The following is a 14198-nucleotide window of genomic DNA, read 5'->3' on the forward strand; positions in this document are numbered from 1 at the left end:
CAGGATGCTGTAGTTTATAGCAGCACGGACAGAAATGGAGACAGTGTGGCCTGGAGAGCTCACTGAAGAACAGACAGTGGTCTCTCTGCTCTGAGGCAGAGGGTTGGAAATGGTCTCTTCTGCTCTGACTCGTGGAAGAGATGTGGAAAGCGGCCAGGGAAAGCTCCAAGAGAACAAAAGCCCCAAAAACTGATTCCCACTGAGCCCATTCCCCACCACAGAGGGGCAGGGCAACTCCACCCAAACAGGGTTGCCTGAGTAACAGCGCAGCAGGCCCCTCCCCCAGAAGACAGGCTGGGAAAACAAGAGGCCAGCAACCCTAAGGCCCCAAGAAAACAGGTGCATCTTGCTTGGGTTCTGGTCAATAATTTGGACTCTATACATTCCCTCAAACACCCATCAACAGAATGACTAGGAGGAGGAGCCCCCAAAACAGATAAGACTCAGAGATTATGACTTATGCTGCAGATTTACAAATGGATGCAGATATAACCAAGATGTCAGAGATGGAATTCAGGTTAGCAATTGTGAAGACAATGGCTAGAATGGAGAAATCAATTAATGGCAACATAGAGTCTCTAAGGGCAGAAATAAAAGGTGAATTGGCAGAATTTAAAAATGCTATCAATGAGATCCAATCCAATCTAGGTAATCTAACAGCTAGGGTAACTGAGGCAGAAGAGAGAATAAGCGACATGGAAGACAATATAATAGACAAAAAGGAAAAAGAGGAGGCCAGGGAAAAACAACTCAGAATCCATGAAAATAGAATCAAGGAAATAAGTGACACCATGAAGCATTCCAATGTCAGAAAAATTGGAATCCTGGAGGAAGTGGAGAGAGAGAGAGGACTAGAAGATGTACTTGAGCAAATCGTAGCTGAGAACTTCCCTAATCTGGAGAATGAAACAAACATTCACGTCCTAGAGGCAGAGAGGACCCCTCCCAAGGTCAAGGAAAACAGGCCAACACCCCGGCATGTAATAGTAAAACTTGCAAATCTTAGAACCAAGGAAACCATCTTAAGGGCAGTTAGGGGGAAGAGATTCCTTACGTACAGAGGCAGGAACATCAGAATAACGTCAGACCTATCCACAGAGACCTGGCAAGCCAGAAAGGCCTGGCAAGACATATTCAGGGTACTAAATGAGAAGACCATGCAGCCAAGAATACTTTATCCGGCAAGGCTTTCATTTAGAATGGATGGAGAGATGCAAAGCTTCCACAACCAGCAGAAACTGAAAGAATATGTGACCACTAAGCTGGCACTGCAAGAAATATTAAGGAGGGGTTCTATAAAAGGAGAAAGACCCCACGAGTGATATACAACAGAAATTTACAGGGACAATCTATAAAAACAACGTCTTCACAGGCAACATGATGACAATTAATTCATATCTTTCAATAATCACTCTCAATGTGAATGGCCTAAACGCTCCCATAAAATGGCACAGGGTTGCAGATTGGATAAAAAGACAGGACCCATCCATATGCTGTCTACAAGAGACTCATTTTGAACCTAAAGATACATCCAGACTGAAAGTGAAGGGATGGAGATCCATCTTCCATGCCAGCGGACCTCAAAAGAATGCTGGGGTAGCAATTCTTGTATCAGACAAATTAGATTTTAAACTAAAGTCTGTAATTAGAGACACAGAAGGACACTATATCATTCTTAAAGGGTCTATCCAACAAGAAGATCTAACAATTGTAAATATCTATGCCCCCAACATGGGAGCAGCCATCTATATAAGCCAACTGTTAACCAAAATAAAGAGTCATATTGATAACAATACGTTAATTGTAGGAGACCTCAATACTCCACTCTCAGCAATGGACAGATCATCTAAGCAGAAAATCAACAAGGAAACAAGAGCTTTGAATGATACATTGGACCAGATGGACCTCATAGATATTTACAGAATATTACACCCTAAAACACAGAATACTCATTCTTCTCAAGCGCACATGGAACTTTCTCCAGAATAGACAACATACTGGGTCATAAATCAGGTCTCAACCGATACCAAAAGATTGAGATTATTCCCAATCTCAGACACATATTCTCAGACCACAATGCTCTAAAACTGGAACTCAATCACAAGAAAAAATTTGGCAGAAATTCAAACACTTGGAAGCTAAAGACCACTCTGCTCAAGAATGTTTGGGTCAACCAAGAAATCAAAGAAGAACTTAAACAATTCATGGAAATCAATGAGAACGAAAACACATTGGTCCAAAACCTATGGGATACTGCAAAGGTGGTCCTTAAGGGGGAGATACACAGCCATCCAAGCCTCACTCAAAAAAACAGAAAAATCCCTAATTCACCAACTAACTCTACACCTTAAAGAACTAGGGAAAAAGCAACAAACGATGCCTAAGCCATGCATTAGAAGAGAAATAATTAAATTAGAGCAGAAATCAATGAATTAGAAACCAGAAACATAGATCAGATCAATGAAACTAGAAGTTGGTTCTTTGAAAGAATTAATAAGATTGATAAACCACTGGCCAGACTTATCCAAAAGAAAAGAGAAAGGACCCAAATTAATAAAATTATGAATGAAAGGGGAGAGATCATGACTAACACCAAGGAAATAGAAACAATTATTAGAAATTATTATCAACACTATATGGCAATAAACTGAGCAATCTGGATGAAATGGAGGCCTTCCTGGAAACCTATCAGCTGCCAAGACTGAAACAGGAAGAAATGGACAACCTGAATAGGCCAATAACCAGTAACGAGATTGAAGCAGTGATCAAAAACCTCCCAAAAAACAAGAGTCCAGGGCCTGATGGATTCCCTGGGGAATTCTACCAAACATTCAAAGAAGAAATAATACCTATTCTACTGAAGCTGTTTCAAAAAATAGAAACAGAAGGAAAACTTCCAAACTCATTCTATGAGGCCAGCATTACTTTAATCCCCAAACCAGGCAAAGACCCCATCAAAAAGGAGAATTTCAGACCAATATCCCTGATGAATATGGATTCCAAAATCCTCAACAAAATCCTAGCTAATAGGATCCAACAATACATTAAAAGGATCATCCACCATGACCAAGTGGGATTTATCCCCAGGATGCAAGGGTGGTTCAACATTTGCAAATCAATCAATGTGATAGAACACATTAATAAGAGGAGGGAGAAGAACCATATGGTCCTCTCAATTGACGCAGAAAAAGCATTTGACAAAATACAACATCCTTTCCTGATTAAAACTCTCCAGAGTATAGGGATAGAGGGAATATTCCTCAAGTTCATAAAATCCATCTATGAAAAACCCACAGCAAATATCATCCTCAATGGGGAAAAGCTGAGAGCCTTTCCCTTAAGATCAGGAACATGTCAAGGGTGCCCAGTCTCACCACTGTTGTTCAACATAGTACTAGGAGTCCTAGCAACAGCAATCAGACAACAAAAAGAAATAAAAGGCATCCAAATTGGCAAAGAAGTCAAACTCTCTCTTTTCGCAGACGACATGATACTTTATGTGGAAAACCCAAAAGACTTCACCCCCAAATTACTAGAACTCATCCAGCAATTCAGTAATGTGGCAGGATACAAAATCAATGCACAGAAATCAGTTGCTTTCTTATACACTAACAACGCAACTGTAGAGAGAGAAATTAGAGAAATGATTCCATTTACAATAGCACCAAAAACCATAAGGTACCTCAGAATAAACCTAACCAAAGACGTAAAGGATCTATACTCTAGGAACTACAGAACACTCATGAAAAAAATTGAAGAAAACACAAAAAGATGGAAAAATATTCCATGCTCATGGATCGGAAGAATAAACATTGTTAAAATGTCATGCTACCCAGAGCAATCTATACCTTCAATGCCATCCCAATCAAAATTCCAATGGCATTTTTCAAAGTGCTGGAACAAACAATCCTAAAATTTGTATGGAATCACAAAAGACCCCGAATCGCCAAGGAGATGTTGAAAAAGAAAAACAAAGCTGGGGGCATCACGTTGCCCGATTTCAAGCTATATTACAAAGCTGTGATCACCAAGACAGCATGGTACTGGCACAAAAACAGACATATAGACCACTGGAACAGAATAGAGAATCCAGATATGGACCCTCAACTCTATGGCCAAATAATCTTTGACAAAGCAGGAAAAAACATGCAATGGAAAAAAGACAGTCTCTTCAATAAATAGTGCTGGGAAAATTGGACAGCCACATGCAGAAGAATGAAACTCGACCATTCTCTAACTCCATTCACAAAGATAAACTCAAAGTGGATGAAAGGCCTCAATGTGAGACAGGAATCCATCAAAATCCTAGAGGAGAACATAGGCAGTAACCTCTTTGACATCGCCCACAGCAACTTCTTTCAAGATACATCTCCAAAGGCTAGTGAAACAAAAGCAAAAATGAACTTGTGGGACTTCATCAAGATAAAAACTTCTGCACAGCAAAGGAAACAGTCAACAAAACAAAGAGGCAACCCACAGAATGGGAGAAGATATTTGCAAATGACACTACAGATAAAGGGCTGGTATCCAAAATCTATAAAGAACTTCTCAAACTCAACACCCAAAAAACAAATAATCAAGTCAAAAAGTGGGCAGAAGATATGAAAAGACACTTCTCTGAAGAAGACATACAAATGGCTAACAGACACATGAAAAAATGTTCATCATCATTAGTCATCAGGGAAATCCAAATCAAAACCACACTGAGATACCACATTACACTAGTTAGAATGGCAAAAATGGACAGGGAAAGAAACAACAAATGTTGGAGAGGTTGTGGAGAAAGGGGAACCCTCTTACACTGTTGGTGGGAATGCAAGTTGGTACAGCCACTTTGGAAAACAGTGTGGAGATTCCTCAAAAATTTAAAAATAGAGCTACCCTATGACCCAGCAATTGCACTACTGGGTATTTACCCCAAAGACACAGATGTATGAAAAGAAGGGCCATATGCACCCCAATGTTCATAGTAGCAGTTTCCACAATAGCTAAACTGTGGAAAGAGCCGAGATGCCCTTCAACAGATGAATGGATAAAGAAGATGTGGTCCATATATACAATGGAATATTACTCAGCCATCAGAAAAGATGAATACCCAACTTTTACATCAACATGGATGGGACTGGAGGAGATTATGCTAAGTGAAATAAGTCAAGCAGAGAAAGTCAATCATCATATGGTTTCACTTATTTGTGGAACATAAGGAATAACATGGAGGACCCTAGGAGAAGGAAGGGAAAAATGGGGGGGGGGGATTGGAAGGAGAGATGAATCATGAGAGACTATGGACCTGAGAAACAAACAGGGTTTTAGAGGGGAGGGGGGAGGGAGGATGGGTTAGCCCGGTGATGGGTATTAAGGAGGGCACATACTGCATGGAGCACTGGGTGTTATACGAAAACAATGGATCGTGGATCACTACATCAAAACTAATTATGTATTGTATGGTGACTAACATAACATAATAAAATTTTAAAAAAATAAATAAAAATTTTAAAAAATTAATTAATCAAAAAAATAAAATTATACTTGTTAAAAAAAGAAAGAGTAAAATGGTAGTTACCAGAGGATGAGGTAGGGGATGATGTTTAAGGAGTAGTAAATAAACCACAGAGATTTAATGCACAGTTTAATGAATATAGACATTAATATTATACTTCAGTTATGTAATGTGATCAGCAATCACATTACAAAATATAAATGTATCAAAGTAACTGCTGTTTATGTTAAATTATACAATATCATGTCAAAATTATTCAATAAAATTTTTAATAAAATAAAAAAATTTGGAAGATCTTCCACTAAAAACCACATATTGGGTTTCTCTTGAAAAGATCAAGCAACAAAAGAAAAAAGTTGTGTAGAGCTGAATTGCAGCATCCCCCTTCCAGAAAGCATGTACTGTCCCAATTTGTCCCAGTACTTCCACTAGTCATGTCCTCCCCACCATAAGGTCAGATGATGCTTGCAGTATATATCTATGGTTCTGCTATTTCATTTCTTCTAGTACAAATCTCTTTCTTGTACTCAGTCTACCTGCATCTGTTCCCATGCCCTCTGCCTTCCTTATTAAGAAAATGGATACAATGCTAGGCAGTTCCACCTACTGTCAACCCTCCACTTGTGTTCCTAATCCCATTATCTTTTTGTATACTCTACTCATTCTACACTCTTCTGCACAGTTTTTCCCTCTCAACTGGTTTATCCTTATCAGTATGTAAACATGCAGTAATATCTTCCGTCTTTATAACACTCCATTGTTTTCATATCCCACATCAAACTACTGCCTCATTTATCTTTCATAACAAATTCCAACTGCTTGATACATGAGTAGTCTATCCTCCTGTCTTATTCCCTTTTCAAAGCCACTTCAATCAGGCTTTTTTCTCTTCTACTCCACTGAAACCATCCTTGTTAAAGTCGCTGATAACTTCCATCTTGCTAAATCCCAAAATCAACTCTTTGTTCTTACTTTAACTAGACATCTCATCAGCATTTGACAAGGTGTTTGATAATCTTCATTTAAATACTTTTTTCTGTTGGTTTCCATGACACCACACTTGCATGTTTTCCCTCCTTAACTCATTGACCCCTTTCCAAGGCTTTTTTGAAGGATTCTCCTCATCTTATCTGCATTCTACAGTTTTTTTTTCCCCATTCATATTTAATTCCCTGCATCTCATTTCTGACACCTCTTCTCTTCTTCCTCACACCACAGGCTTTAAATATTCCTTTATAATCTGACAACTCTCGGAATTCTCTAGCTTCAAACATTACCCTGAACATCGCACTCATGTGATCCAGACCGATTCAACATCTCCACTTGACTACAGATGAGGTCGCGTGTCTGCATCCAAACTCTTGAATTTCTTCAGACCTACTCTTGCCTCAGCTTTCCTCATCTCAGTAAAAGGAACCACAATTATCCATTTGCTCATTCTTGGCTCTTCTCTTTTCCTTATGCCTGATATATAATCTCTCAACAAATCTGCTGGTACTTGAAAGACATTTGTCTGAATCTGACCACATCTCATTGTGAATCACCAACAGACTACATCCTTTTCAAGTAGACTGCAGCAATAGTTATTCAACAAGTCTCCCTGCTTCTACTCTCATCTTCCTAGTCAGTTCTTCACCATAGTGACCTTTATAAATGTTAAACCATATCATGTTATGTTCCTGGCTTAATACCATCAGATGGTTTCCTATCACTAGCTTAACCACCTCCTCTCAGTTTGAATAAGGCTTTCCCAGATTTAACATGACAGTCTTATGTCCCAGGAACTCCTCAGTTTGTGGCAAGCTGAAATAGTAGTTTTCACCCTGCCTACCATACACAGAATAAAATAAAATATGATGAAATAAAAATCTCTACCATCCACCAGTCAACTGTATGACTTATTAATGAATTATTTCTACTCATTTAATATAGAGACATCCAACTGCTTTGCTAATTATATTAGAAGTCTGGTCCCAGTAGCATGTGAGTTTTCAGCTCCTGCTCTAAGCCATGTTATGAAGCTCAGGACATGAACACTGTTGTATTAGATTAATTTCAGGAAGATAGGAGGCCTAAGCTGTGCCTGGCATTCAGCTACTGAGCAGTTAATGGAAGCTGTTAATTACCCAAGAGAAGATAGTTAGAAAGAGAACTACATTTTCTGTCAGAAGCTTTTTCTTGATGAAGTCCCAATAGTTCATTTTTGCCTTTGTTTCTTCCCTTGCCTTTGGTGATGTTTCTAGGAAGAAGTTGCTGCGGCTGAGGTCGAAGAGGTTGCTGCCTGTGTTCTCCTTTAGGATTTTGATGGACTCCTGTCTCACATTTAGATCTTTCAACCATTTTGAGTCTATTTTTGTGTGTGGTGTAAGGAAATGGTCCAGTTTCATTCTTCTGCATGTGGCTGTCCAATTTTCCCAACACCATTTGTTGAAGAGACTGTCTTTTTTCCATTGGACATTCTTTCCTGCCTTGTCGAAGATTAGTTGACCAAAGAGTTGAGGGTCCATATCTGGGTTCTCTATTCTGTTCCATTGGTCTGTATGTCTGTTTTTGTGCCAGTACCATACTGTCTTGATGATTACAGCTTTGTAATAGAGCTGGAAGTCCGGAATTGTGATGCCGCCAGTTTTGCTTTTCTTTTTCAACATTCCTCTGGCTATTCGGGGTCTTTTCTGGTTCCATACAGATTTTAGGATTATTTGTTCCATTTCTTTGAAAAAAGTGGATGGTATTTTGATAGGGATTGCATTGAATGTGTAGATTGCTCTAGGTAGCATTGACATCTTCACAATATTTGTTCTTCCAATCCATGAGCATGGAACGTTTTTCCATTTTTTTGTGTCTTCCTCAATTTCTTTCATGAGAATTTTATAGTTTTCTGAGTACAGATTCTTCGCCTCTTTGGTTAGATTTATTCCTAGGTATCTTATGGTTTTGGGTGCAATTGTAAATGGGATCGACTCCTTAATTTCTCTTTCTTCCATCTTGTTGTTGGTGTATAGGAATGCCACTGATTTCTGTGCATTGATTTTATATCCTGCCACTTTACTGAATTCCTGTATGAGTTCTAGCAGTTTTGGGGTGGAGTCTTTTGGGTTTTCCACATAAAGTATCATACCATCTGCAAACAGTGAGAGTTTGACTTCTTCTTTGCCAATTTGGATGCCTTTTATTTCTTTTTGTTGTCTGATTGCTGTGGCTAAGACTTCTAATACTATGTTGAATAGCAGTGGTGATAGTGGACATCCCTGCCGTGTTCCTGACCTTAGGGGGAAAGCTCTCAGTTTTTCCCCATTGAGAATAATATTTGCTGTGGGTTTTTCATAGATGGCTTTTATGATATTGAGGTATGTACCCTCTATGCCTATACTCTGAAGAGTTTTGATCAAGAAAGGATGCTGTCCTTTGTCAAATGCTTTTTCTGCATCTATTGAGAGGATCATATGGTTCTTGTTCTTTCTTTTCTTTTTTTTTTATTTTTTTTAGTTTTCTTTTTTTTTTTTAAAGATTTTTATTTATTTATTTGAGAGAGAGAGAATGAGAGACAGAGAGCACGAGAGGGAAGAGGGCAGAGGGAGAAGCAGACCCCCCCGCCGAGCAGGGACCCCGACGCGGGACTCGATCCCAGGACTCCAGGATCATGACCTGAGCCAAAGGCAGTCGCTTAACCAACTGAGCCACCCAGGCGCCCCGTTCTTTCTTTTATTAATGTATTGTATCACATTGATTGATATGCGGATGTTGAACCAACCTTGCAGCCCAGAGATAAATCCCACTTGGTTATGGTGAATAATCCTTTTAATGTACTGTTGGATCCTATTGGCTAGTATTTTGGTGAGAATTTTTGCAACCATGTTCATCAAGGATATTGGTCTGTAATTCTCCTTTTTGATGGGGTCTTTGGTTTGGGGATCAAGGTAATGGTGGCCTCATAAAACGAGTTTGGAAGTTTTCCTTCCATTTCTAGTTTTTGGAACAGTTTCAGAAGAATAGGTATTAATTCTTCTTGAAATGTTTGGTAGAATTCCCCTGGGAAGCCATCTGGCCCTGTGCTTTTGTTTGTTGGGAGATTTTTGATGACTGCTTCAATTTCCTTAGTGGTTATAGGTCTGTTCAGGTTTTCTATTTCTTCCTGGTTCAGTTTTGGTAGCTGACACATCTCTAAGTCTCAATCACCTCATCTGTATTTGTGCCATGTTCACCTCTAGGGGCATGTTGACAAGAATAGAATTAGGTACTAAACTCAACACCAGGATCATTCACCTTCTTGCAAGATGGTAGAAAAAAGGATGAATCCTCATCTGCCTTAACTATGCATATGACCTTGATCACATTACCCAAGTCTCTTCCTACAAGTTCCTTAAATAGATCTTGAAACAAAAACTTGGGTGCAGTGAGTGTAGTTGGAATTTTATCCCAAATATGGGAAAAGTGACACAGAAAGGAGAGACAAAGCTCTACAATGTCTGAATGAGCCATTACCACTCTGGACCTCTGTCACCCAATCCTTCTGGAGTTCATCTCAGTAATCCTGTAAAGTATACCTCAGAATTGTCTGGCCAAGGGACAGCACAGCTGGGATAGTTATTCACTGATACTTTTCTCTCACTGTTTGAGAGTTGCCCCTGGCACTTCAGAGCTGCTGTGCCCATGAATGGAAAAGTGCTTGAAGTGGGAAGTTGTCAGCTTCAGGTGAACTCAGTGGTGGGCTCTGGGGATGTGCAGTAGGAAATCAACAGCATCTGTTACAATAACCAATCCGAGTTTTGACTAACTGGTCTATAAATAAAAATGCCTTATCTATTAAAAAAAGAAAGAAAGAAAAGAAAACATGGGTTCTGGTCTTGGCTTTGTCACAGGCTAATTATATGATGTTCAATGAGTCACTTATCCTCAGGCGTTAGGTTTTTGGATTTTTGCTTTTGTTTTCTTTGTTTGGTCAGTTGGTTGGTTAGTGTTGTTTAATCTGAAACAAGCAAGTTAGGTCATAAAGTTGTCTCTTAGATTCCAGCTCTACAATTTTTAAATGACTGATTCTCTTTTGCTTTTTCCCTTGAGCTATGCATTCATATTTTCCAGATACAACAGTAATAAGTGTACAATCTGTGTGAAACTGATCTATTATGGATGCCATAAATCAGAGAAAAATAATTCTGGCTACATATTGCCTCTCTCACCAAGCCTAGGCAGTATTTTTTGCATGATTTTTAAAGAGATTATTCAGTGAGATGCAGACTGGTTAAAATTATTCATGTCATCAAGCTTTTAGCACTTCCTTATGGCTCTGTTTCCTTGACACTGTTGAGCAATTTTTTGGATGGTAGGATAAAGTTTCCTTTGCTCAATTTCCTCTTATTTCTTTTCATTATTCCCTTTTAGATCAGAGAGCATTCTCCTTACTATCTTGGTGCTTACAGTTTTTAAAGATTTTGTAGTAATGTGCCATGCCCCAGTAGCTTTCAAAACTAATTTCAAACCCCTGGAGCTTCATGGAAATTTTGTTGCTTACATTTTTCCAGAGAGGTAGAATGTAAATCAGGTTATTAATATTTCAAATCTAGCTTCATGATACCATATTTAAAATTCTATTTTTGTTTTAAATAGAATAAACTCCGTCACATATTCCATTTCTAAATGGCAAAAATACTAAGGAAACTAAAAAGTCATATCTCCTGCTGTGTCGTTTTCACTGCAGAATGGAAAGAAAGTGTCACCTAGCTAGTTCATAATTTGATGCTTCAGAAAACCTACCCCAGCTTACATTTTTCTTTTTGTTTTTATTTCACATTATTCATCCTCTCCTAATTTCCCCTTAACTATAAACCTTGCTTATTGTTATGCTCCTTGAAATATAATTTCCCTTGTTATTTAATGTTAATACATTCCTCTCTCCCTCTAGGTATTTAGCTCTCCATTTTCTTGGTTATGTCGTTACATTTCACTCATTTTATAACTCTACCCATTCATTTGTATGAGAATCACTTTTTCCTTTCCTTCCTGCGAAGGATGGATGATAATTGTCTGTCATCAGCAAGCTTTATGAATTTGTCTTGCCTGTTTTGTTTTTCAGGAAGACACAATAATTCTCAGTATTACTGTAGCATCTTTCATTTTATAACTCACTGTGTTCCTAAAATTATACAATTGGTATTTATAAAACAGCCTTTGGAAATAATTAAATGGTGGTATGCATTTTACAAATATTTAGAAATGGGAATTATAAATAATTCTATGCAGCAATTAAAACTAAATTACTCTCTTTCTTTGGAATGGTTAATCTGGTTAGGGCATGGCCCACCTACGAGTATCTTACCTTTTGGGCTTCCTTTGTTGTTGTTGGGTGGCAGGGATCTTCAAATAGGCTTATGTTTCACTCAGCCCCCTTTAGTGCTGGAGGTGGTTCTGAGTGTATCTAGAAAATGATAGAACTTAATAAATGTTAGTTTCCCATTTTTCTGAGCAGATATTGAGATGCATTCTGTTTCCTAGAACTAATTCTTTTTAGTAGAATTATGAAAAGTATGTGCGCATAATAGGTCATAGGATAAATTTCTCATCTTATGCCACTGTATGTGATTATCAGTGATGCTCATTCTGTCTGTGTGTAGTGCAATGAGAGAAAAAACATGTACACAAGATTAAAATCCAACTATCCACGGGGATAGTTGTTTCTAGAAGTAAGAGTGGAGTGCAGTGAAATTTACTAGAGATGAAATCATACATTCTACCTAGGAAATTCAATATTTACAAAAGAAGCTAAGATTTGAGCATTGTAGTTTGCATGGCAGAGAAGAACAGTATGAGTAAAATCAGTTCTGAGGAAGTGTAGCAAAAAATCTGAGTAAAGTCAATAAACTTAGTAGCAAGAAAATGAAATCTCTAAAGTTAGTGCAAGTGAATGATAGTATTTTAATTATGCATATGCTGTCAAAACCAAGGAAAATCTATACATCTAGGACACAAAAAGCATAGCAACTAGAGAAGTTCAGAACCTCTATTATTTATAACTGAACTATTTTCCCATGTATTTCTTATTTTTTATTCTGCCAGTTAATGCAAGCTCTCATCACCCTAATTCCAAATTCCCAGTTGAATAATCTAATTAACTCAGTTTGAGAGAAGTGACCCTCTGTTTAATTCCTTCAGCTATTGAAGGTCCAGAAAACAATGCTATACTATGTTCTTTGAAGAGGATTTGAGTGAAAGCATTTTCATAGGCTTGGGGACATGTATGGTAGACTAATCCTCTCCTTAGAAGGAGAATAGTGGCTGATGAGACTGATAATTTAGATATGGGTGAAAATAGGAAAGACTATTATTCCAATCACTATTGCTATATAACAAGCCACTGTAAACAATTGTGTAAAACAACAACCATTTTTTTATATGCACATACTCTATGAGTTACAAATTTGGATAGAGCACTTTAGGAACAGCTTGGTTTTTTTCACATGGTATCTGGGGTCTCAGCTGGGAAGACTCAGTGACTGAGGATGACTCAAGAGTTGAGGGCTATAATCATCTGAAGTGTGCACGCACATGACTTGTGGTTGGTGCTAGCTGTGGCCTGGCACCTCAGCTTGAACTGCAAATCACATGTACACGTGGCTTCTCTATGTGGCCTCTCCACGTGGCTGCTTGAACTTCCTTAATCGCTATTTTGATGGAAAAAAGATTTAAAGAAAAATGAAAACTTGGGAAAGTGTTTACAACATACAGGAAAGGGAAAGAGTTATGCATAATTTTTTAAAGTTTTTAAACTTTAGTTTAAAAATAGTGAGAAAGTAAAGACCTCCAAATAGAAACTAAAGTGTATTAAGAAAAGAAAAATTACAAAAATCTGGTAGGCGCATGAAGAAATATACAATGCCCCTGCCATGTAAAAAAATGCAAGTAAAATAAAAAATAAGATAGCTTTATCTTCACCTATCAGATTGGCAAAGATGAAAAACTGGAAGATAACTCCACTTATCAAGAATGTGAGGGAAAGGAAACTCGGTTTACTTTTAGTGAGAGGACAAACTTATATAAATTTTCTGGAAATTTCATTACAATTTTAACTGCATAATCTTCAGCACAGCATTTTAAATTTATTCTCAGGAAATTCTCAAGCAAGTGCAAACATGCATATAAAAAGTCATTCAAAATACTGTGATCTATAATACGGAAAAATTACAAACAACCTACCCTTCTAAAAGTTTAAGAAATTGGTTTGATGGAAGAGAGAATTGTTATATATGCAGGTTTTTAAATAATTGTGTAGGTTTAGGGGTGCCCGGGTGGCTCAGTTGGTTAAACGTCTGCCTTGGCTCACATCATGATCTCAGGGTCCTAGGATCGAGCTCCATGTCCAGCTCCCTACTGAGCAGGGAATCTGCTTCTCCCTCTCCATGACCCCCTCACCCCTACTAGTGCTCTCTCTCTCTCAAATAAATAAAATCTTTTTAAAAATAAAATAAATAGGGCACCTGGGTGGCTCAGTTGGTTAAGCGACTGCCTTCGGCTCAGGTCATGATCTTGGAGTCCCTGGATCGAGTCCCGCATCGGGCTCCCTGCTCGGCAGGGAGTCTGCTTCTCCCTCTGACCCTCCCCCCTCTCATGTGCTTGCTCTCTCTCATACTCTCTCTCTCAAATAAATAAATAAAATCTTTAAATAAATAAATAAATAAATAAATAAATAAATAAATAAATAAATAAA

The 14198-nt window shown here is 38.2% G+C and overlaps 1 long non-coding RNA gene across 1 annotated transcript in view; it reads right to left on the bottom strand.

Moving 5' to 3' along the window:
• Positions 1-9590: 9590 nt before the first annotated feature.
• LOC118001439 overlaps positions 9591-14198 on the bottom strand; it is an 87202-nt gene continuing 82594 nt past the window's right edge. Inside the window, exons 6-7 of the long non-coding RNA XR_004676694.1 lie at positions 11814-11912; positions 9591-10466 (exon numbers count right to left, since the gene is read on the bottom strand). This is a non-coding gene — a long non-coding RNA (uncharacterized LOC118001439). The remainder of the gene's footprint in view (positions 10467-11813; positions 11913-14198) is intronic.

The sequence above is a fragment of the Mirounga leonina genome, unplaced genomic scaffold (assembly GCF_011800145.1).
Source record: "Mirounga leonina isolate KUSES-001 unplaced genomic scaffold, KU_Mleo_1.0 Mir_53, whole genome shotgun sequence".
In the NCBI taxonomy this organism is placed as follows: Eukaryota; Metazoa; Chordata; class Mammalia; order Carnivora; family Phocidae; genus Mirounga; species Mirounga leonina.